This window comes from Trachypithecus francoisi, unplaced genomic scaffold (genome assembly GCF_009764315.1).
Source record: "Trachypithecus francoisi isolate TF-2019V2 unplaced genomic scaffold, Tfra_2.0 Lachesis_group3, whole genome shotgun sequence".
NCBI classification, from domain to species: Eukaryota; Metazoa; Chordata; class Mammalia; order Primates; family Cercopithecidae; genus Trachypithecus; species Trachypithecus francoisi.
The window spans coordinates 58,288,882-58,316,145 of NW_022681468.1; the positions used below are offsets into that span (position 1 = coordinate 58,288,882).

A 27,264-nucleotide genomic window follows, 5' to 3' on the forward strand; every position below is an offset into this window, starting at 1 on the left:
GCTTTCATAACATATTCTTAGTGATACCATCAAATATTTTTTACAATATGTTGTTAGTTTAAAAAATTGAAAGAGAAAATGTGGCATACAGCTTAAAACATTCACTGTGTAAAATATACGGATTATAACATAGTTTAGGAATTCAGTAAATTTATCAATAAACTTTTATTCAGCCCCTATTACAATCATGGTTTTAAATTGTGAGGTTATATAGAGATCTATCAAACATTATTACCCTGTACTCAGGATTTCACTGTCAGATAGTGAAAATAATATTTATCAATAGTCATATGATAAGGTGTTCGAAAAGAACAAACAAAAGATATAGAAATTTAAAAAATGTATAGCCACTTCTGGCTGAGGTTATTAGGGAATATCTAATGACATTTGTACTAGGTCTTATAAGTTGAGTAGTGTTTTGATAGATTGAAATTGAGAAAAGACAGAAAATTCAGAGATAGAACACGCAATGCTTGTTTGAGGAACTGAAGCAAAATGTAAGTCAGTAACTCAAAGTAGCAATGCTGTTCTAATGTGGCCATTACCAGCTAGTATGCTGGCACCACACAGGCATGTTTTCCCTCCATTTTGGAAGATGGAAAGAAGTTCTGAGGCAGATGTACAAAGAGACCATATGCTTCTTCATGTCTCACTTCACCTGGTATGGTCCTGGGTTAGAAGTGGAGGGTGGACATGATGCCTCTGAAGTTAAAATAGACATCCATATGCTGAAGATGACCTTTTGAACATGCAAATGAAAATTACTTATGATGGAAGCAAAACATAATCAAGTGTATAGAGATAAACATTTGTGATTTTGTGAATATAGATTGTGGTGGTTTTAGTTATCTGTTATGCAAATTATTAGAAATATGCTATTTGACAAAAGTATACTCTATTCAAAACATTTCCAGGTACAGTGTAAATCAAAACACTGTGAATAGCATACCATCTGCCACAAAATCGTATACCATACAATATTTAGTAATTATAACATGTACAATTATTTTATATATCAATACAAAATAAAACATACTGCCAGTTAAACTACCATAATGTCTTATGAGATAGAAGATTATTGAAAAAGCTCATCTAAATTTGTTTATACTTAGATTTTCTTTTGAAACATGTCATTTATTAGCCTACATAAAAAGGCCAATAAAAGCAAAATAAATTGATTAAATTATTCATAACACTTCACACTCAGAACTCGACTTCTAAATTAGTTTTTATTACAAGGTCATTGATGATGATACTTTGCTATGGGATATTGTTCTTGTGTCATTAAGAGCATTAATAATTCCAAATTATAGAGAAATACTGTCTCTGAGATTTTCTTTTAAGTCAGGTCATGATTATTAATAGCAACCATGACAGACTATTGAATGTAAGAGGCATTCTGATTGCAAAATTGTTAAAATATAAAATTAAAGATGGATTTTAGAATCAATGAAATATGTGCTCTTTGTTTCAATTGTTTAACGAACTTCTACTGCACAACTACCATATGCTAAGGACGCAGCAACTGTAAGGAATGCATGAGTGTGACTGCGAAGATCAGTGACTAAACGTCTGCCCTCACAGGAGTTTACAGTCCTTTAAGGAATATAGAAATACAAAGGAATTATATATGGAAATATATAGAAAACAAATAATTCACAATGGAAGTATCCAACTTTTATTTTAAAAAATATTAGTATTGAGAAGTGGGGCTCGTTTTAAGCCTTGTGTCAGTGAGCAACCAGATTCTGTTCTCTCTCTACCCCTTTTTTTTTTAAAAGAAACAGAAAACTTGTATTGTCATCGGTGTTTGTTTTATTTCTATTTTTTGTTTATTTGCTTTAAAATACTTGTTTTTCTAAGTAGGCATAAAATAATCTACCAAATCTTGCTGTAATTATGAAAGTATTGAAGTATGATGATTAAAGCATTGAAGTATTGAAGTATAGTGATGAAAGTGTAATATCAAAGTATACAACATTTATCCTTAAGTGCCGTGGATACAATGCAGAATCTTTTATTCCATTATTTTATCAAGGACAGTAACTTGTTAGAGAAAAATGATGAATAGAATTTAATTTTCATAATGGGATCATTTGCAACTATATTGAACCCACATACAACTGGCAAAATGTCCAGTATAAAATATCTGTGTGGCTTATACACCCTTGATAAGGGACTAACCCAGTGAACAGCAAATACGTGCCTAGAGAATGATTTTCTCCTCTCCACCCCACCTAACAGGTTTCACCTGTATCCTTACAAAAGAAAGTTTCCAACTTTGACATGAAAGACCTGAAATCAACAAGGCCTTAAAAATGTATTTCTTCAATCTTATGATTTCTTTTTATGCTTTTAATTTGTCTGATGTGTACATTTGCATAATTGTATTATATTGCCAGTGGGACTTCTCAGCAGTGGCATTCACATAATTCATAAAATCAAGTTTGTATATAATTTTACTGAATATAGAAGTAGCCTTGGTTTTTAAAGGATCCTAGATTAAACTGTGGGGAGAAAAACCGCTACAATAATATGAGGCATCTGATTTCTGGTCCTCAGAAGTCAAGAAATTCAGTTAAGGAAAACAGTTTTCTCTTTATTACACAAAGAAACTATTTTCAAGCCTTCTGAATGTATAGACCTCTGTGAGTCTTAGATTAACTGTGTCATGGATACAGTAGATATAGAAACTTATGTTTATCTCCTCTCATTCTTCCCTGTAATTAAATCAGGATCCATGGACCAGGTTTCTGAGTAAGCACAAAGATACTTTGTGCATGGAATTCCCATCCTTATTTAAGAAGGTCCATGCACAGAATAAGAGTGTAGAGTGCTGATACAAATAAAATTCAAGAAACATTTCTGAATTCTTTATTTTACTTTTATAAAAATAGAGAACCGTGTAAAGTAAATAATGGAGATAACACTCTATGTAGATAAGAAGTAAAAAACTGAACACAAATCTCATATGGTTACTACTTTGGGAGAATATTTATTAACGTAGCACCAATGCCTTTTCTTATCTTTTTTTTTTTTTTTTTTTTTAATTGCAGTGACTGAGCTACATTTCTCCTAAGTTAGGAGAGAAGCAGTTGCCTAATACACCTGAAAGGAATGTTACATTGATTTCCTATCCACATGTTCCATGCCCTGAGCTCAATGCTTTCTAAACTTCTGTTAGATATGACACTTCCATGTAAAGGTCTCTGTTTTCATGCTTCATTCTATTTAGAAATGCCTACATTTCTCTTCTGTCATGAATTAAACTACTGTGTTGAACATGTATGGTTCAAAATATCAAGACATTACTGTATTTTAGTGTATAGAGGCCTCTTTGAATGTTCTGTAGTATATTTAAATCACAAACACATTTAGTTCAGTGTTTTGGATTCATGGTCCAAAATAGTAATAACTCTAAACCTGATTTAATGCAAAATTCTCTCCCCTCCCCAACTTGGGTCCACTTTGAGCTGGAGACCTGAAGTAAGATAAGGAGATGGAGCACAGTTGGCTTTTTTGTCTGTTACCTCTCCACCTACCTCTCCACTTAGCCCAATCCCAGCCTGATAGCTAGGTTCTGACCACCCTAGCTCAGAGTAAGCTATGAAGATCTCTATACAAAGCTTTCCCAATTCCTTGGTGACATGTTAATGGACGCTTAGAAAGTTTCTCTACCCAGACAATATATGCATCTACGTAGATCAAAGAGAGGTGTCCAGTGATTGGGCATTTCCCTGAATCCATGGATATGCCACATTTCCTGAGCATCTTGTACTCTACCCTACCCCCTTCTCTGCTGACATCTTCCTTTTTCCCCTAAGCAGCCAACTAAACAGAGGCCAAGACATAGCCATGTCCCTTCCCTGTGAGACTCACATCTGTCTGATAGAAATGCTTACCAATAGACTATGAGAGCACGTAAATTTCAGTGTACTACCTCTGTTCTCTTGCCACACCGGTTTTAGTTTCTTCAGATATGAGTCAGGCAACATTGGAGGGAAAATATTTCAAAGCTGACAGGTCCCATGTAAAGCTCCTCAATAGGACTGAGATGAAACAGACAGGGTCTCCTTTCATCAGCTTGGGTTTGGAAGAAGTTGCATCTCACAGTTTTCTCTAAAGATATCCTTCTAATTAATTTGGTTTCTTACTCTTCTTTTACCTTTAATTCTCTGTAAAGTCTAAGAATCATGGCTTGAGATTTCTTCCACTTTCTCCAAAAATTCTATATAAGAGAGAGGTCTGTTTTGCACTTACTATGGAATTCTGTATGTTCTATTTTCAGGTAAAAGTGAGCTGGTAAAAGTCTATTCTATCATCTAGCTTTACAAAAATGTAGGAGGATTAGAGGAATTTTCAAATTTTCTAACTGGCATTCTTGAAGGTGATTTATCAGCAAGTCCTTCTGGTTCTGTCTTCAAAATATACTTTTAATCTGATCCTACCTTTCCATGTTCACTGCTACCACATATGTCCAAATCATCGATGTATCTCTCCTGGTTGATTAAAATAGCTTTCTATTGTTATACTTTCCATTGTACCCCTCTTTTAGAAATTCACCTGCTATATTAGATAAAGTAGCCTGCGCTAAGTTAATAAATATACCCATACATGTAATTTCTCAAAATAAAAGAACTTCAGATTTTGTTCATGAGAGCGTACAGAGTGTTTACTAGTTGATAATGCTGCTGAGTGTACTTGGGATTGCTCCATGTGGTCATTCAGGTATCAAGGCTGATCATGTCTCTGCCATCTTCAGTCAGTGGCTGCTAAGGTTACTATGGGTATTGCCTCCATCCCTGTCATCGGGATGGGACGGAGCTTGAATGAGCACACATGGGAGATTTTTATGGGAAGTACACATCAGTTCCAGTCAAGTCTATTAACTGGAACTCAGACACATGGTCATACCCAATGACTTGAAGGCTGGAAAATTCTTACTATGCACTAAGATATAATTTTAAAAATCTCATTATCCTGATCAAATTCCTCCCATAGCTTTTCATCTCACCCAAAATGGAATTAAAATTCCTCATCATCATTTCATATGCCTCCCATTTTTAGTTGCTCTACTTTAAACATATTGGTCTTTATGCTTTGAATGTTGTTTTTCAAATACTACCCTCTGGTAAACACCTTCTCTGACTCCCCTATGTTAAAATAGCATATCTCTAATTTCCATACCATGATTTATTGCTTCTTATCACATCACTACCTGGAATTATTTTATCCATATTTCCTCACTTATTGTCTGTCTTTTTAATAGGACTATAGGGGTACAGAATTTGTCTGTTTCTTGTCTTATTTAGTGATGTAGTCTTGGAGCCCAGAATATTACCCAGCATATAGTAAATGCTCAATAAACATGTGTTTAGTGAGAGAATCTCTTTTTTAAGTTCATCGGCTCATATTAGATTTCTTTTCTGGGTATGACTCTTTGATAGCCTAAGTATGTATTAAATGATGTTAAGTAAAACTAGAAAATTCCATGTGCATACTCAATCATTAAATAATTTGTGTGATGTGACCAACTTGTTTGAAAGGCCACATTGTTCTAATTATTTATTGCTATGTAACAAACCATCCCAAAAGAGTAGCTTATAACAATAATAATCATTTGTTTTGTTCACAAATCTGGGAGTTGAGAGGCTCAGCTAAAAAATTCAGGGTATCCCATATAATTACAGCTAGAGGGTGGTTAGGTCTGCAGTAATCTTCAACATTTTTTTATTCAAATATCTAGTGCCTGCACTAAGAAGCTCCTACGGCTGGGCTCCTCCTGGCGGTCTGTCTCTTCTCTTTGTCTCTCTCTCATTCTTTTCTCTTTATATGATTTCTTCACATGGCAGCTTCAAGGTAGCCAGAATTCTATAAGACTACCAGACCTAGTGTTCCAAGAACTGCATGGGTTTTTGTAATGTAGCTTCTGAAGAAATGTAGTATCATTATTGTATTCCATTCTTCAGTGCAGTGACAAAGTCTGACCCAGTCCCGGGAAGGGTCAAATATCTCTACCCTGTTATGGAACAGACACGTTTTAAAGCCACTGTAGTATGCAGTATACTTCATAAACTATATTCTTCACATCATGCTCCCATGATGCCTTGATACTCATTTAGGCCTTTACTTTTTCCATTTTTGAACCCATGGCCTCTGCAAAATGACACTGTAAATGATTTTAGAATCAATGAAACATGCTCTTTATTAATTTTAGAATTATTTCAGCTTTTTTTTTTTTTTTTGGCTAGGATCTAAGTCCTAACATAAAGAAGTAAAGAAGTATGTCAATATTGAAATAGAGTTAACCTTTGTGGAAGAAGTCAATATGTATTCAGTGAGGCATGAATTTACACTTTCCTAACTGCACAGAAATATCCTGTAACCTCCAGGAACATCATAACTCTGTTCCAAAAAGTGATGATTTAACTAATTCTAGTTTATCAACATGAAAAGACTGTATTTTTTAAAATATGAATTTTAATATTAAGTAGTTTATTCTGAATGTATTTGACTAAAACATGTAAAATATTAGCACTGCTAATATTTCTAAATTATCTTTATGCTTATTACAGAAAGACTTACAATTCCAAAGTTTTACGATTAAAAGTTTTTGACATTTGAGTGTACCAGTATGTTTAAAGAATAGTAATAAATAACATTGATTGAGCACTTATTGTGTACCAGGCTACCAGTAACACTATATACATAAGCTTTTAATCATCTCAACACAGTTATGAGGTAAAAAATTATTATTCCCATTTTTTTTTTCAAAAGTAAAACAGAAGGCCACATGCAGTGGCTCATGCCTGTAATCCCAGCACTTTGGGAGGCTGAGCAGGTGGATCACAAGATCAGGAGATTAAGACCATCCTGGTTCATCCATGTCCCTACAAAGGACATGAACTCATCCTTTTTTATGGCTGCATAGTATTCCATGGTGTATATGTGCTATACATATGTAACAAACCTGCATGTTGCTCATATGTACCCTAGAACTTAAAGTATAATAAAAAAAATACAAAAAAAAGACTATCCTGGCCAACACGGGGAAACCCCCGTCTCTACTAAAAATTATAAAAATTAGCCCAGCATGGCAGCATGTATCTGTAATCCCAACTACTTGGGAAGCTGAAGGAGGGGAATTGCTTGAACCCAAGAGGCGGAGGCTGCAGTGAGCTGAGATCGCCCCACTGTACTCCAGCCTGGGAGACAGAATGAGACTCCATCTCCAAAAAAAAAAAAAAAAGAAAAAAAAAAAAGAGCATTAGGTAACTTCCCCAAAGCAAGCTTTGTTTAAATAATAGAGCTGGGATTCAAAGACCACACAATAAGTTTCCAGGGCCATTTTCTTAGCCAAGGAGCCATTCAAATTTTAGCCAAGTTTTTACAGATATTTAATTTTCTTCCAAATATTTGAACTGATAATGGTCCTTTTTTATTTCCTCTATTCTTGCATTGCCAAAGATGTACTAGGGATTCTTTCTAGATTGTGAATCCCTTCTTTTTATACTCATGAAAAAAATCTCAACAATACTGAGTCTTCAGACATTTTTCTTAGTAACATTGTTTTCTTTCCCATATATACAGACTCTTTGAATTGAAGGAAATTCTGTTTTTGTTAATCAGTATTTTTCCTCCAGTAATGGTGGACATAATCTTACTTAATGTCAAGTTCTAACTAACAAAGTGTTTACAGTTTATGATTTTCTGAATATCAAATTTTGAAGAACTTGATATGACTGACTTTCACTGGCTTTCTTACAAATGACTGTACAAAGCTTTTAAAGAATTTGTAGTTACTGGAAGAGATCAATGGGATCACTAAAGACAAATATTTACATAACAAAATATTTGCATAACTAAAACATTCAGCATAAGCAAGAAAAAACAACGTATACTTACAAATGTGTGTTCACTGTTTTTGTTGAAAGGTATATATCTTAAGTTATTAATCGGAATGTCAATCAGTTAATTGGCAATTTCCCAGAATGATTTGATAAAATTTAGCCCATATGCATTTCTGAATATAAATGAGTGGTGAATTTCCAGTTACTGGGCCAGTGTAGTTCTTCCCAAGCATTTAGATTCATCAAATTTAATTTTTAGTCAATAGCTTTGTTACATATTCTTTCATTATTAAAACTATAATGATGATGGCTAAAATTGTAGAAAACCAATGCCTTCACATTCCCCAAAAGCAGAACTGTCTGCTGTGTGCAGGTGTCCCAATTATTCATGCAGATTAAGTGCTTCTTTCTCTTTTCCCAATTTAATATTCTGTAGTAATTACACCTCCCCAAAATACCACAGTGAATTTTATGATATCATTTTGTAGCTCAAAAATGGTTTCATTATTATCTTTTAAAAATTAATCAAGACCATGTAAAATCTAAAAATTATCATTCATTAGTTCTCATCTGAATTTAGGTAGCTCAGTTTCCTTTTGTAAATAAAATAAATCTAACATCCTTGTTCATTAAAATAATTTATGAAGAAGTATCATAAATACAATTTCAAATAAAAAATTTTATCTAGATATTGAAAAATCTGATAATTACTTTTATGTAATAGTGATATTCAGGCAGCTTAGTTATACATGGTTATTTTATTAAAACTTTTAAATTTTCCTACTTCGTAAATGGAGTCTCCCTTGTCATATTTACTCTAGCCAAGAGAAAATCTTTCAGTTTTCTTTTAAAAATGATAGTAGTGCTCTAAAAGTCAGCACTGGTGAGTGTGCAGAAAAGGAGGATTTTATTCAAATAATAACATTTCTAAAATTTTTTAATTAGTTTCTTTGAGACCCTTGGTAGTTTTTGTTTTGTTTTGTTTTGTTTTTTTGATACCCTACAATTGTAAAACAGTGCCAAGACAATGAATACTAATATGAAAACACATAATTCAGCATTTTTACCGTTGTTATGGGAGGTACTTAATTCCCAGATTCACTGGCTTACCAGATTTAGTTTGGACTAAGTGATCTATAGACAGGAAAGTATCAGACAAGGTATCTGTGGTCTGGTTGTGGTTTTGCCTTAAATTAGCTTTCACATCATGGATATGTAAATAGGCCTTTGATTACTTCTCTGTGATACTAAGAAACTGCAGTACATAAGCTTTAAGATAGATTTGCTCTATCTATAATTATTATTATTATTATTATTATTTTTGAGGTGGACTCTGCCTCTCGAGTTCAAGTGATTCTCATGCCTCAACCTTCTGAGTAGCTGTAATTACAGGCACCCGCCACCACACCTGGCTAATTTTTTGTGTTTTTTTTGTAGAGATGGGGTTTCACGCTGTTAGCCAGGCTGGTCTCAAATACCTGATCTCAGGTGATCCACCCACCTAGGCCTCCCAAAGTGCTGGGATTACAGGTGTGAGCCACCTCACCCAGCCAACCGTCTATAATTTTATGAGAGCAAAATGCTCCGTGATCCATACCCATTACAAATGCAGGAGGGCACATGTCTTTATGGATTTACCTGTATTAACATATAATTATTGAAGAACACTAATTTCCTAGTGAAGTTATACTCTAAAAAATTATGTATAGATTATTTATGTCAGGATATTAAACCAGGAAAATAAATGCAAGTGATGCTATAATAGATATTTTAATAATTTCTCCTCTATGCTATATCTGTGTTAGTTGCTACAAGGAAAAAGTCCCTGAGGCCATAGAGTTCATACGCTTATGTGACAAAGATATCAGAGCAATTCTCTCCATATAGCATGCGAAAGGATAAACTAACATCACAATTGAAGCATAGGCAATGTCCTGTTCAAATCTCAGATGAAGAAACAATTAATTCTGATTAGGGAGATAGAGAAAATTCCTCAGAGGATGGTTCCAATTAGCTGGGCTTTGAAAAATGAGAGTCTCTACATATTCAGAAATAAAATGTCTCTTTCATTTGCTGCCCAGAATGGTGACATTAACTAGTTTTTTTGAACTTACTTCATTTTCTTATTTATGAAGTAGTAGAACTGTTGATAATTATTTAAAGTAAAAATATCTGTGTTTAACTTCTATCTTTGATAATAGAATCTTTTCAAGAAATAAGTATACGTTCTATCATTTCAAAATAATGCTTAAAACTTATTTTTGCAATTTTGAATTGCATGAGGTTTTACATACAATTTTTAATTGAAATAGCAACCTGATAAATTTTCCATTTGCCGTGTTTTTCTGTTTCTCTTTGAATTCTGTCCAAATTCTTCCAATATCAGTGCTCATTCTAAATGCTTCCAATTATTTCTAAATATATTTAATCAAATATAATTCTTTAATTGTTTATTTTCTAGATTGCATAGGAAAATTTCTTAGTTTTAGTTTTCAAAGAATCTTTTCATCTTCTTTTTACTTTGTTGGCTCAACAAATATACTTATCTGAAAACTGTATGAAAACGGAAATCATCAACCCAGTAATTCAAATCCATCTTAGCCAAACAGTGTGTTAAGATGAACTAAGAAGTAGTGACTGCTCAAAACAAAACAAAACAAAAAAAACTTACACATTCAAAGTCCATAATCACAGTAGTTAAAACTGATTAACTATACATTTAAGGCATGAACATTTCAATGTATGTAAATTATATTTCAGTATTCAAAATAAGGTAATTAATTTAAAAGCATTGGGATATATTCTTTTCTGCTATCTTGAAGTTTATGTAAAATCAGTGTTACTTTCTCTTTAATTGTTTGAAATAATTCTCAGGAGAAGCCATCTGGGCTTACAGATTGCTTTGTACAAAGATTGGCAATTATAGATTTACTTTTTATAATAAATATAAGACTAGTCAAATGTTTAGGAATAAACATTTTTACATCTTAGTTTTGTTTTTCTAGGAATCTGAATATGCCAGTTCAGTTGTCAAGTTTATTAATATAAAGTTGTTGTAATTCCTGTAATTATCTTTTTTAATTTGGGGGGAAGAGGGTCCAGGGTGTGCTGGTAAACCAGCTCTCTGGAAAAAAAAAAAAAAAGATTTGATTTACAGTATTTACCAATTTTCATGGCATATATAATAAGATCATGGCCAATATCCAAGTTTTGTAGTTGGAAAAAGATGCATATAATCTGCTGTCTTCCAATTCAGTGCTCATTCTAAATGCTTCCAATTATTTCTAAATATATTTAATCAAATATAATTCTTTGTTTCTGTCACGAGCAAGAATGAAGTGGTTCCAACAAACCACTGTTGTAATCTATAGTGAGACCAGACTGTGATATTGATCATCTGTGTCAATATCATTCAGTTTTTCTCTGTTAGTTTTGCTAGAGGTTATTCAAATTCCTTAGTTATTTTAAAGAACCAACATTTGAATTCTAGGTTTTCTTGATGGTCGTACATGTGTTTTCTATTATAATGATTTCTGTCCTTGATTATTCCTTCCTTCCATATCATTATATTCAAATGCTAATTATTTTTCTAATTTGTAAAGCAATGATTTGAGTATTGATTTTATCTTTTCTATTTTTCCTCATGTAGACTTTTAAGACTGTAAATATTCCTTTAGATGTACTATTAACTGTATCCCAAGAGTTTTGATATGTAATAAGTTTATTATTATTCAGTTTGAAAGACTTTCTTATTTTCACTGTGACTTTTTTTTTTCTTTGACCCAAGGATTACTTAGAATTTTATTTCTGAAATTTCAAACATGTGGGTTTTCTAATTATATTTTTGTTATTGTTTAATTTCATTTTGATCAGAATTTAGATTCTGAGTATCTTAGCATGTGTTCCTATAACAAAAGTACAATAGACTGGGTGTTTCTAAACAACAAAAAGTGATGTCTCACAGTTCTAGATCCTGGAAGTCCAAGATCAGTGCATCGGCATGGTCGGATTCTAGTGAGGACGCACTTCTGGGCTGCACACTGCAAATGTTTCATATCCTCACATGGAATAGAGCAGAGAGGGAAAGCCAGCTCTCTCTGTAACTCTTATATGGGTGCTAATCCCACTCATGAGATCTCCACTCTGATACCTTTATCTAATCCTAATTCCTTCTGAAAAGCCCCACGTCCTGATACTATTACAAATGGGTTAGGGTGGGGAAGTAGGGTTACAACAAAAGAAATGTTGGAAAAACACATGCGTTCAGTCCATAACACTGAATTACTTTTATTTTTACTTTATGACTCAGCATATCAGCGTTATTTTTCTAATTTTTGCTGTTTTTTTTAGCTTCTTGAAGTGAGAATTAGATAATTTACCTGAGACTTTTCCTCTTTTCTACTGTATGCATTTAGCAGTGCAGATTTCCCTGTCAGCACTTCTTTAGCTGTCTTACAAATTTTGATACCTCTTGTTTTCATTCAGTTCAGTGTATTCGTTTTTTAATTTCCCTTGGTACTTCTTCTTTGACCCATAGATTATTTAGACGAATGTTGTTCAGTATCTAAGAATTTGGAGATTTCCTATAATCTTTCTGTCACTCATTTCTCTTTTAATTCTATTGTGGTTAGAGAACTCACTCTGTACAATTTGTTTTTTAAAAAATATGTTGAGGTTTGTTTTTAAGCAGCATATGGTCTATCCTATGTTCCATGGGAACCTGAGAAGAGTAAGCATTCTTCTGTTGTTGGGAATAATGCTCTATAAATGTTGATTTGATACTATTAGTTGAGTTCTATGGAATCTTTGTTGATTGGTTATCTAGTTTTTCCATCTATTTAAAGTCGGGATGTCAAAGTCTCCAAGTATAATTGTGGATTTGTCTATTTTTCCTTTCAGTTCTATTTGTTTTTGCTTCACATATTTTCTGCTTTTTTTGGAGGGGGAAGGGTATATACACAATTGCTGTGACTTTTTAGTGTTTGGACCTTTTGTCATTACATATGTCCCTCTCTGAATCTGGCAATTTTCTTTGCCCTAAAGTCTACATTATCTAGCCACCCTGCTTACTTCTGATGGTTGTTTGCATGATATTTATTTTTTGTCCTATTACTTTTACCCTACCTATATCATTATATTTGAAATGAATTTCTTATAGATAATATATAGGTGAGTCAAGTTTTTAAAATCCACTCTGCCAATCCTTGTTTCAATCGGTGTATTTAGATAATGTACACTAAGTATAATTATTGAAATATTAGAGCTTGTCTGCAACTTACCTTTCGTTTCCAATTCTCTATTTCTTATTTCTGTTTTCTTTGTCTTGACCTCCTATGGGTTTCTTGAACATGAAGAACTTCTTTCTAGAATATGGAGTAGTGTACTTTTCCCTGTTCCTTTCACTAAGTATAATTGTATATTTCAGTTTTACATTTTGATTTATTTATAGTATTTTTAAGTGTATGTTTTTATATAGTTTTCCACCCTCCACCCCACCCACCTAGGTCCTAGCTGTATTTCTAAGAGTTTCTCTGTATCTTTAGACATTTTATAGTAAGTGCTTAAATGTGGATTTTTTTGTGTGTTTATTGTGCTTGGATTTTTATGAGCTGCTTGAATATGTGGATTACAGTTGCGTAAGTTTTAGAAAATCTTGGACCAGCATTTCTGCAGATATTTACATTTTCTCATTCTTTTTCCTGTTTCCTTCATTAATTCAGTTTTTACTTATGTTAGACCTTTCACTGAGTTTTACATATTTTATGCTCTTTCCTAATTTTTCCTCCTTCTTCTTCTCCATCTGTGCTTCAGTCTACATACTGCTTATTGCCCCATCTTCTTGTTCACCAGTCTTGTATTCTCTTGTTTCTAATTTACTACTAGACATATTTATTGAATTCTTCATTTCACTTATTTAATTTTTTTCATTGTAAACTTTACATTTGATTTAGTTTTATAGATTCCAATTATCTGGCAAAATTTTTCATCTTTTCATTTAGCTTTTCCCAGCTTTGTATCCTATGTTCTTAAGCATTTTTATCATAGCTATTTTACTATTTTTATCTGAGAACACCTGTTTTGATCATCTGTGGTCTGTTGACTTTGCTCTATTTTTCTTTGTCTTCTCTCTTGACACGTCTTATTTTTTACTGACTGCCATTTATTTTGCATGAAAAACTGGCTCAGGATTAGGTTATCTTTCTTCAGAAATATTTTTCTTTTCTTTTTTATATTACTTTATGTTAGGCAGATAAAGTAGTCTTATTGTTTCAGTCCAGTCAGGGGCTGAGCATATTGAAGACTGGCTTGGTAATGCTATATTTGTCTGCTATTTGCCCTATTCCTAGGACATAACCTTTCAGTGTTTCCAGTCGAATACTCTGGGTCATTCACTGCAGATTCTTGCTTGCATTTTCAGCCTACAGCTATATACCTGAAATAGACAATGACTTGAAAGAAAAGTAGCTATAGTATGCGAAGCACATTTTTTGTTTTGTTTTGTTTTGTTTTCCTTCTCTGGAATTAGATCTCTCAAGTTGAGGTTGCCTGAATTGATAGCTGATACTTTCAAAAAGGACTTAAAAAATCTCATTGGTTTTTCTTTTTTCTCTATGGGAGTGTTGCTCAGCTGCCAGTGACCCCAGAAAAGTCAGAAATGGAAATGCAATTCAGTGTACTTTGAACAGAATGTATTTGTAGTGAGATAGACTAAGTTTGTATGAGTATTTGAAGAACAATGATGATAGAACACAGAAAACTGAAATTTTATAAGTGAGTAAAATAAAACATAACTGAATAGCTTAAGTTGGTTCATTTTTCCAGCATAAATCTGATACTGCCCTAAACTTCTATAGTTAAAGGATCTTTTGCTATCTCTTAAATTTGAGGAGCAAAACATGTAACAAAATATGAAAAGACTTATAATCTGATGTATTTACATAGTAAAGATGATAACAGTAGCATAATTTTACAACGTTAATGATCAACAGCCCTGAAACAATAATTGGCAAATGGTTCCATCAGAAAATGATGACAACATTTCAATTGAGCAATAAATTCAGAATTCTTTCTTCCCTAATTGGATATGTCTGAATTGCAGTCACTGCATACTAAAAATAATATGGTAATGGATATGTATTTTTCCAGTGATAATTTAGGAACCATTCATAATTACCAGTTAACATATGATATATGGTTGTGGGTAATACAGCAATTTTATTTACATGTCATTTTCAAAAATAAGCTCATAATAGTATTTTCTAGATGAATAAACTCTAGTGTTTTTGTTTTGTTTTTCTAAAAGCACATGTGTCCAAATACTCTGCCTAGTTTTCCTGACCTTGGAGAAAAAAACTAAAGGCACAGATGTTATATGTTTAGAAGTTGCATTATAAGTGGGTAGTATATTGTTTTACAAAAATACTTTTGTGAAATTATATTTAAAATATTACTTAATTGGAAAATATTTGATTTTTATAAGCTTGATACTTTCGATACTTAGAAACATCTTATCACTAAGTTTTTCGTGTTTCTGTTTCACCATCTATAGACTAAAGATAGTATGGTATAAATGACCTGGATATGAACTTTTGAAAAATGTATACATTTAATAGCTACTTTTTTTTTTTTAATGAGAAAGAGTTGTTTATGAGGTAAAATGAGAACCAGAAAGTAATACTATTTTAAATATTTTTAAAGGAAATTTTAAAAATGAAGGTATCAACAATGTAAAATGCCAGAATGAGTTAAGGTAGATGAAGACTGAAACATGAAAATAAAGCCGCTGGTATACTATAACATAGAGATGCGAGTAAGAAAGCACATTTTGGCAGAGCATGGAAGTAACTAGTATTTCAGAAATAAAGACTGAAGTTGGATGATTTGCAGAAGTTGACTGTAAATAAAAGTAAAAGTAGGATTTGTGAAAGAATGATTTTTAATATTACAGAGACTTGAGCACTTGCAAAAGCTTGAGTTAAGTAATTAGCACAAGATGGAGATTGACAATTGAAGAGAGGAAATGAGCTGAGTGCTGGAGCATGATAGATCCAGGCCCAGGTACAATAGCAACAGGACAAAGAAAGAATCATTATGAGAAACAATGGAAAAGGCTAGAAAGAGGTGGAACTATAAATGAGCTTTGACATGGTGTGTAATTAATTCACTTGGGGCATTTATACTTAATGCCGTTTTAGTGAAGTAAGAGGCCATAGTTTTTGCTGACTGTGACCAGTAGGCTCAGGTATGGATTTGAGGATAATAAGAACAGATTCTGGAAGGAAAGATAAGGGCATGTGAGGGAGGATGCACAAAACATCACTGAGTAACAGAGAGATTGTTGCATATTAAATGGCCATGTTCTTAATATTTATTAATAACAAATAAAATAACTTAAAACTAACTCATATATATCTCAAGATTTCTTTTATGGAAAAATATTTTTAATTGGCAGTCAGAAATTGTATTTTCTCATTGAATAAAACCTTCCAAAATCTCGGTGGAAGAAACTTAGCTTGATCTTGTGTTATAAATTGAATAGACATCTCCTCCAGAAATAATTGAATTAAACGTAAGTGAAATGTAAACTTATTTTTACTACTCTTAGTCTCTAGCATGTCCAGCTTGATTTTACAATCATTTCTTCTACCCTATCTGTAATGACAGGGCTATATCCCACTAATGCCTGAAATATGTAATTGACATTCAGTATCTGTTAAATTGAATTAGACAAAGTGTTAACGTTCACCTCCCTATACTTTCCTCATTCTATTTTACTGAATTTCAGGTGTACGACAAATAGAATTTAGAAGAAAATCAGCTGAATCAAATAACACAGTATATTTGGCAACATTCATATTTTGTCAACACAGCCTAAAACTACTTATTACCACATAACTACCGACATTTGGATGCAATAAATGTCTTTCTAAAGTAAAACTGAGTGCAAAAGGATAATTTGGCTGTTCTTATCACTAAAATGTATTGCCAAATTTTAAATAATGCTATCAGAAATTATCTGTATTTTTCATATTTGATTTGCCTGCATTCCAATATTATTTCATTCTAGCTTGTACCCCAAGTAGTGTTAAGAATAAGGGACTACTTAATAAAGATATAATTCCATGCTGAACTTTTCTGATATCTAAAGGTTGAAGTAATGACATTTCATCCATGCTTGGGTTTTGCTCAGTTTTGCAAACAGAAATGTTAGAATCAAGGACAAAATTAAATGTTTGGCTCCATTGTTTTGAGCAGTGGATAGTTGTGGATCTCTCAATCTATTAATGAGAAATTATCCACATAATAACTTGTCCTAATTTATGCCTTCTTTAAATGACTAAAAATATCACCCAAGCAATTTGTAAATTACAAAGTATATTTTATTAAGGAATGTTTATATCAAGTGAAGATTAAGTAACTGTTGATGTTCAGAAAGTTTTCCTCCCTTTGTCCCTCTCTTCCTTTCTTCCTTCCATCCTAGTGTCCTTTTTTTTTTTTTTTTTTTTATCTCACTTACATGTGGAATCTAAAAAAGTTGTACTCACAAAAGTAGAAAGTAGAATGGTGGTTACGAGAGACTGGGGGCATGAAGAGTACTATGGAGATGTTAGTCAAAGGATACAAAATTTCAGATAGGAGGAATAAGCCCAGAGAGGTCTTTTTGGCAAGGCAAGTGCTGGTCAAATATAAGTAGCTTCCTAGAGAACTATGTCCCAAATAAATTCTAGGTGTTATCTGGCCTGGATTGGAAGGACTGTTAGGATCATTTTTCAGTAATAGTTATAGATAGAGAAAGTAGAAATGGAAAAGTTATATATTTGCTGTGCTTAGTAGTCAACAACATTTTCTTTCCAAGAGTTTATTTTTGAAAGATTATTTTAATTCTCTAGTGAAAAATGTGTGAATGAAGTTATCTCCGTTTTTTCTTAATAATTTTCCCCCAAATTTTAGAAGGAAAAAACAGGCATATAGGTTGGTGGGTTGTGCTGTCCTAATGTTTAAATTGGATTTATATTTCAAAAATTTGATATGTTTTCTTTGATATATTGACATTCTAATGAGTTTGTGAGAGATTTTAGCTCCATGGTTTTTATGGGAGGCTGTCTCAGCTTGACTGACTGTTGAAGCACATGATTCTGTACTTAACTATCATTTCAGATTAGTTGCCCTGTAGTTATTTATCGGGGAGTATAAACTCAGTTATTGCTACAAATATCTTTCAAAGCCTTAATTCAGGATATCGATATATATGGAGGATAAGCATGTACTATATGTTTTCAATTATTCTTCTAGGTCAGTAGATCTCATTCTGAAGGATGAATCAGAATCTTTAGTAGACCTTAAAAATCTAGATCCAGTCTCTACTCTAAAATGACATACTTGGAATCAATAAGGGATGTAATTCAGACATTGTGGTCTGATGTTTACCTTTTGTTAAGAACAACGGGCCTCAATGAACTAAAATCTGTCCCTGAATTGACATATCCTATCATATTATATCATATTTCCTCATCCCTCACGTGTTATAATTCCTTTTGCTTATTTCTCTTGACCTGATGTTTTAGGCCTACACTAAGCAATTTTTAAATAAATAGTCCTCCAAAACTGTTTCTTGTTTGTTGTAAAAAAGTTTTCAAAGATATTATTAATCACTCTATCTTATACCATTTTTCTGAGAAGCATAAAAGAGAAATTGTACTTCTCTTGTACAACTATTTTTTTAATCTGCAAAAACTGTTTTATGATTGACCATGGTTTCCTTATTATTTTGGTTGCTATATGTTTATTGTGTCATATATGACTTACCACTGTAAACTATATAGAATTTATTGTACTTTTTTTTAATCAATGTCAGTTCTGGCTTTGTCTTATTTTCTTAACTGGATATTGTCATTGCTTCTTTGTGTGTGTGTGTGTGTGTTTCTGCAGGATGCACTATGTTAACAATAAATAGGAATGCCTGGCAAAATGTTCTTAGAACATGGCTAGGTATAAGTAAATTAGTTTCAGCTTCTAACTTGGGTTAAGTCCCATTATGTAGAAATTACAAAATAACATCACACATATACAGCAATCATACTGATCCCAGAAGAACACGACTAAGAATTGGAAAACAACAAAAGAAAACAAAAAAATAACAGTAATATGACTATGAAAAGGTAGAGAACAACTGCATATGATAAAGTTCACATACATCTTTCACAAAAGAGGCCGTATAGAAAATTAGGAAAGGAATAAAGCTTTTGCACTAACCCTATGATGATTGTAAGGAATAAGAACTGATAGTTACTAGCAAAGAAAGTGACCAAAACCAAAAGCAACTGACACAAAGTAAAAAATGCATGCCTGCCTGTAGCCATTTAGTGAAAGGGGAAAAAAATAGTGTTTCTGTCATAATCGAAAGGAATCCAGTGCCTAACTGTGCTGTTCAGTAGTGTAAATTCTTAATGCTGGTGCCTCAAAATGCTTAATGTTTAAAGTTGTGGTTTTAGAGTGATGTTTTCAATGATACTAAAAACAAACAAACAAACAAAAACTTGTTACAAGTTCATGATGAGTTGCCAACTGGGCAAGTTTTAACTTTGCTGCAAAGCCCTATTAAATGAGAAATGATTATCTTATAAAAAATGGATGAGTAGAAATATGCAGGATATTCACGTAAGGAAATGTTTTCCAGGTCAGATAAATTTCAATTACGACTCTATTTTGTTTCCATGAATAATAATGATGAAATAAAACATATGAAGCTAATGTATTGCACTATCGCCTTGGTCAAGGGAGTGGATTCAAGGGAATTAATTCTGATATAATCTTCAGAATAATAGCTTTATAAAATTCTCATTGGTTTGTTCCCAAGTTTCATGTGGACTTCCAAATAAAGGTATATGGTTCATATAGTATGATTTCAAATATGTAGATAAAATATGAAGTGAAAAAGGAGAGTCAGAGTAATTAAAGATGTTTTTAAAAAATAATGTTCATTGGGTAATACATACACACACACACATACATACACACACTCATACACATATGTTGAAATACGTCGTACCCTGATAAAATGTGATGCAACATGGCATTGTACTTTCAGTAGCCCCATTTATACATCTTCATTTGGCCTAACTGAGCTTTCACAGAGTCATATGTGGCTGCATATGTGTGGGAAACATTAAGAAAAATGTATCCTTTTGACTTAATCTTAAGAAATTATGAATATTAATGAAAAATATTACACACGGTATATATTGGATGGCTCCACATTTTATGTTTTTGTTGATTTTTTTTTTCGGAATATCTAGAAAGTTACTGTTAGAGAGTATTAACAGTTTTTTTTCTCTGCATGTTTTTCAGAATGACAGTTCATTTGTTTTAATTAAACTAAAAAAAATGTTGTACAAGTTGCTATGAAATATTGAGTAGTAGTTTACAAAAAGTATATAGTATTTATCAGGCACCATCACTAATTGTACCCATTTGTATAAGAAGGATTAATTTATTTGCTTGACAAATATTTTATTGAGTAAAAGTCAGTTTTCTTCACTAGTTGTATTTGTTATTCTTTCGGTTTTTTGTCAGTATTTGATACTAATTTTTTATACTGGCAATAATTTTCAAAGGGTCATAAATGTTAAGCTTAATTTGAGGAGAATGGTTTAATAGGAAGAGGATAATCTAGAAATGTAACATACTCCACTGTTATCACTGGAGGATACAGATTTTGTATCTGTAGATATAAATAACAACAACAAACCAGTTGATTTTTTAATATTAATTTCTCAACTTCTTAAGAAAACTGTTTTTAAATATCAAGAATAGTACAAAAACTCTCATAGAAAGCCTTTACCCAGCTTCACTGTTAGTTAAGAGTTTTTTTTATTAACATTATCATTCTTTTTATAAATACGTGTATAAATGTTTTATGAGTCCTTTGAGAGTAGCTTGGAGATATAGTGCCCCTTTACACAAGACACTTTAGTGAGCATTTCCTGTATAACCACAGTATAGTTATTAAAATGTGGAAATTTTACCTTGACAAAATACTACTTCATCGATAGCCCACTATTCAAATTTTGTCAGTTGTGTGATAATTTACAAAATTGAACAAATTTGTTCAGGTTAATTATTAGTTGTCAACAATCAATCTGATGACTACTTGATAATAGCTTCAGATATGTCCCTTGTTGATGAAAAGCTTTACATGTGTTGTATCTTCCACATCACCAACCTAAGTGCTGTGACATTTTTTTTCTGTGGAAGAGAAGGTGCTCAGGAAGACAGCAATATGAAGTACTTCCGTTTTCAGGAAGCTTGAGAGTCCATAGAATATAAAATATATGGAAGAGGGTTTTCTTATAGACAAAGAATAGTAGCAATTCTTCAGACTCATTACATGAATTGGGGAAAGCATTATAAAAAAGATGACATTAGATCTGGGCTTCAGTGACTGGATCCAATGTGGACAGAGAGCATGGACAAGATGTCATACAAGGTGAATCCAACAGTAAGGGCAGATTCTGGGAGACCGAAAACAGTAAAGGAAAAGGCGGGGAAAGGTTTGATTATGTGGAGAATGTGTCATAAATGAAAGAGTGAGAAGGAAAAAAAAGATCAGACATACCTTAGTGATACAAGACATTTAATTGAGGAACATTGACTGAAGTGCTGCATCACATAAAAATCGAACAGGCATTGGGAAATAAGCAACTGTATCTCAGAGAGTTGAGACCAGAGGGTTTTACTTAAGTGGCACCTGTGCTGAGATAGAAACTACGGATGTAAAAGCAAGCTGTGAAGAAGTGATAGTGTAGACGGAGAAGAGACAAGAGGTGCCCAGATTCAGGACAAAGGAAATGGCAGTCTAATTAGTCTGGGAGCTATAAACAAAAGGTCAGAATAGATTGTATACAGCAAATGCAGCAGGAGTTTGGACTGAGCTGTCGCTCCTTAGAACATACTCTCCCTGGCAATTGTTAAAAGTTCTGTTACTGGGCCAGACGCGATGGTTTACGCCTGTAATCCCAGCACTTTGGGAGGCCGAGGTGGGTGGATCACGAGGTCAGGAGATGGAGACCTTTCTGGCTAACACAGTGAAACCCCCTTTCTACTAAAAATACAAAAAATTAGCTGGGCGTGGTGGTGGGCGCCTGTAGTCCCAGCTACTCGGGAGGCTGAGACAGGAGAATGGTGTGAACCGGGAGGCGGAGCCTATAGTGAGCCGAGATCGCACCACTGCCCTCCAGCCCGGCCGATAGAGTGAGACTCTGTCTCAAAAAAAAAAAAAAAGCTTCTGTTACTGGTGGGAATCAAAACTATGGAAAGAGGTTAAAAGTGAGTAGTTTATATATTACTATTTTGAGAGTGAGAGGTAAAGAGCGTAAATAAGAAGTCACTTCAGAAGATAAAGAAGTTGAGGAAAGGCTTTCTGTATTATATAGTTGTTTCTTTGTTAATTAATGAAGAGTTTCTGATCGTGTTCATAAATACATGGGAAAGACCTTACTGTGAGGAAAAAATTTAAGAGAAAATTGATGATGTGTAAATGATGTTCAATGCAAAGCTGGATCTGAGTTCAGAAGCACAATTTAAAAGGTCAGCTTTAGAAAGATTAACCCTGCATCCTCAGAGATGGGAGGGAAATGAAAGTGAATGTTTGAAATCATAGAGAAACACATTTTGAAGGAATATGAGAGGATTGTCTAGAGTTATTGAAAGCTGAGCTGAAACCAATGGTTGGTTTCACTGTAAGAATTCCTCTCTAATACCCATGAAGCTGCCACGGTCTGGAATGGACTTTCGGCATCTTTAACTGTCTGTCTTCCTTTTATACCTGAATTCCCAGGCGCCACCAAATACATGAAGTCTTCTCTTACCATTTCACAATAATGAGTTGTCTTATAATAAAGTACTCTCACTCCTTGTCTTTATAAAATTTTTTGTTTCTGTACTTTTCCCCACCACTAGGCTCTTCATCTATGCACCGTTGGCAGCAAGAATAGTGATAGACATGTTGTGAGTGCTCAGAAATACGGAATAAAAAGCAGCTCACATCTAGTGTTTGGTTATTCTGTGTTGGGACTAGCATACTAGAGCTTCATAGATCAATTGTATTCTTCATAATTACTACTATTTTACAGATTTGGGAGATTGAGTCTCTATAGAGCTAACCTTACATTACACTGCCAATAAATGATGAAATCATATTAGAACCAGGCAGTCTGACCCCAGAATACTTGCTCTTCACTGTTTTCTACATTGACTCTCCCAGAAACCATTGCCACTCACAAAAAAACTTAATAAACTATTAATCGCTTACCCCTAAATTATGACCATATCAGGTATTTAGATATTCCCTAATGAGGATTGGTTACCTTCTTAATACTCAATGTTAGAAATTCGTAGGTAAAGAAGGTTGACTTTAAGGTGCTTAATATTGAGCACTCTACATTTTTATCATCTTCTGAAGAAATCTGGAAATGATAAGTGTTTTTGTGAAATTTTTTTCAAGCTTTGGCCATGTGGAAAGGAAGTAGTTCCATGTTAATCTATGTGAGATCATGTTAGACTCTTTTGTTAGATATTATGGGAGCTTTTTAAAAATAATATTTCAAATGTTATAATTAGGATTAACAGGCTTTTGAAGATCCTGTAAAGTAAAAAGATATGCTATGGCACTTTTTAGTTTGTGCTTTAATATCTCAATAATCCTTCTGGATAAGATGATAACCTGCCTTCTCTCTGTATGTCTAAAGAATGGTAGCATAAATGTTTTCAATAACAGAGGTTCTCAAACCTGAGAGTACATCAGAATCACTCAGAGCTGTTGTTAAAATGCAGATGGCTGGACTCTATCCCCAAAACTGAGGATTGGGTCCAGGGTGTCATCCAATAACTTGCCTTTCTAACAAATTCTCAGGTGATGCTGCTGCTATTGGACTAGGGTCCATACTTGGAGAACCAATATTTCAAACTATCACTATCATAGTTTTACTTTCAAAAAGTAGAGATAACTGGCCGGGCGCGGTGGCTCAAGCCTGTAATCCCAGCACTTTGGGAGGCCGAGACGGGCGGATCACGAGGTCAGGAGATAGAGACCATCCTGGCTAACATGGTGAAACCCCGTCTCTACTAAAAAATACAAAAAACTAGCCAGGCGAGGTGGGCGCCTGTAGTCCCAGCTACTCGCGAGGCTGAGGCAGGAGAATGGCATAAACCCGGGAGGCAGAGCTTGCAGTGAGCTGAGATCCGGCCACTGCACTCCAGCCTGGGCGACAGAGCGAGACTCCGTCTCAAAAAAAAAAAAAAAAAAAAAAAGTAGAGAAAACTTTAGTGGATTACTGGTCTTACTATCAACTCATTTTTCTTTAAGAATGAGTTTAGACCAACTCCTCCAACATAATAGTCATTGTTTCTGTTAAATGTGTCTTAACATTAGACTGACTTATGTCCAACAAGTCTCTAAGAAATGCAAACAATTGAATGCAAAATATTTTCTTGAGGTGCTCACAGTTTTTGCACTGAAAAAATTGTATTTTTACTGTGTATAGGTACAATATAAGCTTTCTATATTGTCTCCCTCCACATGTATTCTTCTATCTACGTCACTACAGCGTCTAGGTCCTAGTTTGTCTTTTCTCCTTTCCAAGAATATGTAACTCTTATTTCTTATCAGTTAACTATTAATAAATATATTTTCATGTATCTGTAACATTTAATATCTGCAAAACCTCCTCCCAAACAACAACAACCAACAACCTTCCTAGGTCATTTTCATAGAACATAAACTTGTATTCACTCTTGTTTAATATTTACCCAGACAATGTCTTTGGAGTTTTCCTTAAATTGAGCCTGAACAACCATACGGTGATAACATACTCATTTGGTTCCTGTATAAAGTTACAGTAGTTAGCTCACCTTGAGGTATAGATTGACAACTAGGATTGTGAATTTCATTGTTATGATTACTATAAAGAAGTGGGTAAAAATGCTACTTGTTGCATGTCTCCTTTATGCAGGTGCAGAAAATAAATTCAATTCAGATCTCTGAAACAGGAATAGTAATTTTTGTTTGTTGTTTATTTGAGGAATTAGAGTATTTTTAAGTCCCAGATACTGTGAATTATGAAATTATATTTCCCTCTTTGCCTTTCTTCCTGTAAAGAGTAAAGCCAATTTGTGGCTCAACTAACAATTGTACAGAATGAAAAAGTATACCACCATCATTTTGACCTATCTTATTTGCTTATTTGATAAAATTTTCCCATTAAAAAGAGAAAAAAAATCCACACACACTATAGTATGTATTTTTAAAATATGCTTTAAACACATCTAAAGAAAGGTAGGGTATACTTCTTCAAAAAGGAAAGGTTATGCATTTCTATTTATAATACATATAACATATTAAATTTATTTAATTTTGAGTCTCTTCATGCCTCTGCAGTCTTGCCATCTTTTAATTAACCAACACATTCAGATCTTTGTTTTGTGGTTTATTATCAGAAACTTTATACCTGCAGGGCATTAAAGATTAAATAGAGCTTACCACATTGGAGAAGATAGCTTTCTAAAGGGATTAAATTAACATCTTTAACTCTCAAATACTCTTGTGCTTATATAACATTGCATCTTTGAGCAACATACTGGGGTGTGTGTGTGTGTGTGTGTATGTGTGTATGTGTGTGTGTGTTGTAACCATAAGTATTTCTTTGACATTTGAAATTTTGTAGCAACGAATTTCCTAGACTGATCCTATTTTCATTTATTTGAAAAATGCACATGATTAAATTTAATGTTGTAAAAGAAAAATTACACTGGACGCTTGTTAAAAATAACAAGGAATATTTAAAACCATTCCAATGGGGGAGAGATATTTAACTCAACTCAGGTGAAATAAAAGCAGGAGGATTTTTAAATCCTGTGTGAACTAATAGAAAGTACTGGAATAGGCTGGGTGCAGTGGTTCACACCTGTAATCCCAGCACTTTGGGAGGCCAAGGCAGGTGGATCACTTGAGATCAGGAGTTTGAGATTAGCCTGGCCAACATGGTGAAACCCAGTCTCTACCAAAAAAATACAAAAATTAGCTAGGCTTGGTGGCATATGCCTGTAGTCTCAGCTACTCAGGAAGCTGAGGCAGGAGAATCACTTGAACCCAGGAGGCAGAGGTTGCAGTGAGCCGAGATCACACCACTGCACTCCAGTGTGGATGACAGAACGAGACTATGTAAAAAAAAAAAAAAAGTACTGACTTTATGGGAGAGGTTGGTCAATGTGATTAAGACATCTGTCTTTGCTATTTGTCTCTTTTCACATTTCAAAGTTAGGCTCTTACCCTCCTCAGAGAATGGGAGATAGGGGCAATGTCTCAGAGACTTCAAAGATGATGATTGTATTTCAAAGGGGTGACTCCCAGATAGTTGAGAAAAAACATTTTTGAGTTTCAGATTATTTACAACTCGATGGAGCAGAGGAAGAATTTACAATTTCTCTAAATTTTCAAGTTTTCTAGCGTAAATGCTCTGTGAAAATGAGGACCGGGGCCTATAGTAAAAAATAAATCTATGTAACAGAAGAGAAGGATGATTACTGGAGCCTGGGAAGGAGAGTGGTGGTCGCGGGGGTTGGGGGGAGGAAGATGAGCATGGTTAATGGGTATAAAAAAATAGTTAGAAAGAATGAATATGACTTAGTATTTGATAGCACAACAGGAGGACTACAGTCAATTATAATTATTTAATTATACATTTAAAAATAACAAAGAGTATAATTGAATTGTAACACAAAGGATAAATACTTGAAGGGATGGATAACCCCACCTCACCCCTCCCAAAAAAAGAAAAAGAAATAAATCTATCTAAAGTTTAGTTAAAATAAGGGGAATGTTTAGATGGACCAGGTCAATAGTATTCACTTTTCATCTTCTTATCAGATAAGGTAATTAAGATAATTTATATAAATTCTTAGTAATTAAAGATATTTCTCATTTAGTCATTCAATATATCTAAGTTATTTTATTTGCTTTGTAATGTTAAAATGAAAACATATATTAAAATGATTTTAACACATTTTTCTTTTAAATTGAAATATGCACAAATCTGGTTGCAATATTCTACAGCTCAAGAAACAAAACAAACAAACAACTATCTCATGTTCTAACATGGGCAGCAAAAGGAAAGAGAGAACATCAAGGAAAAACTCCATGGCTTCCAATTATGGCAAAATAATTTAGAAAAATCCTACCTTTCTCAACAAGCCTGACTTTACAACTGCTGTTCAAATGATAGAACTGGGAGAATGTCGTGACAAATGTGATGTGAGAACAGTTCACCAATTTATTTTCTATTGTTAGAACTGTTCAAGTGATAAAACTGAAATGAACTGTTCAAATGACAGAACTCAAATGAGCAAGGGAGACTCTCAT

General features: G+C 33.4%; 1 protein-coding gene across 1 annotated transcript in view; it reads left to right on the forward strand.

Annotated features, from left to right (window-relative positions):
* MDGA2 (MAM domain containing glycosylphosphatidylinositol anchor 2) overlaps window positions 1–27,264 on the forward strand; it is a 297,455-nt gene that overhangs the window by 39,354 nt on the left and 230,837 nt on the right. The window lies entirely within an intron of this gene.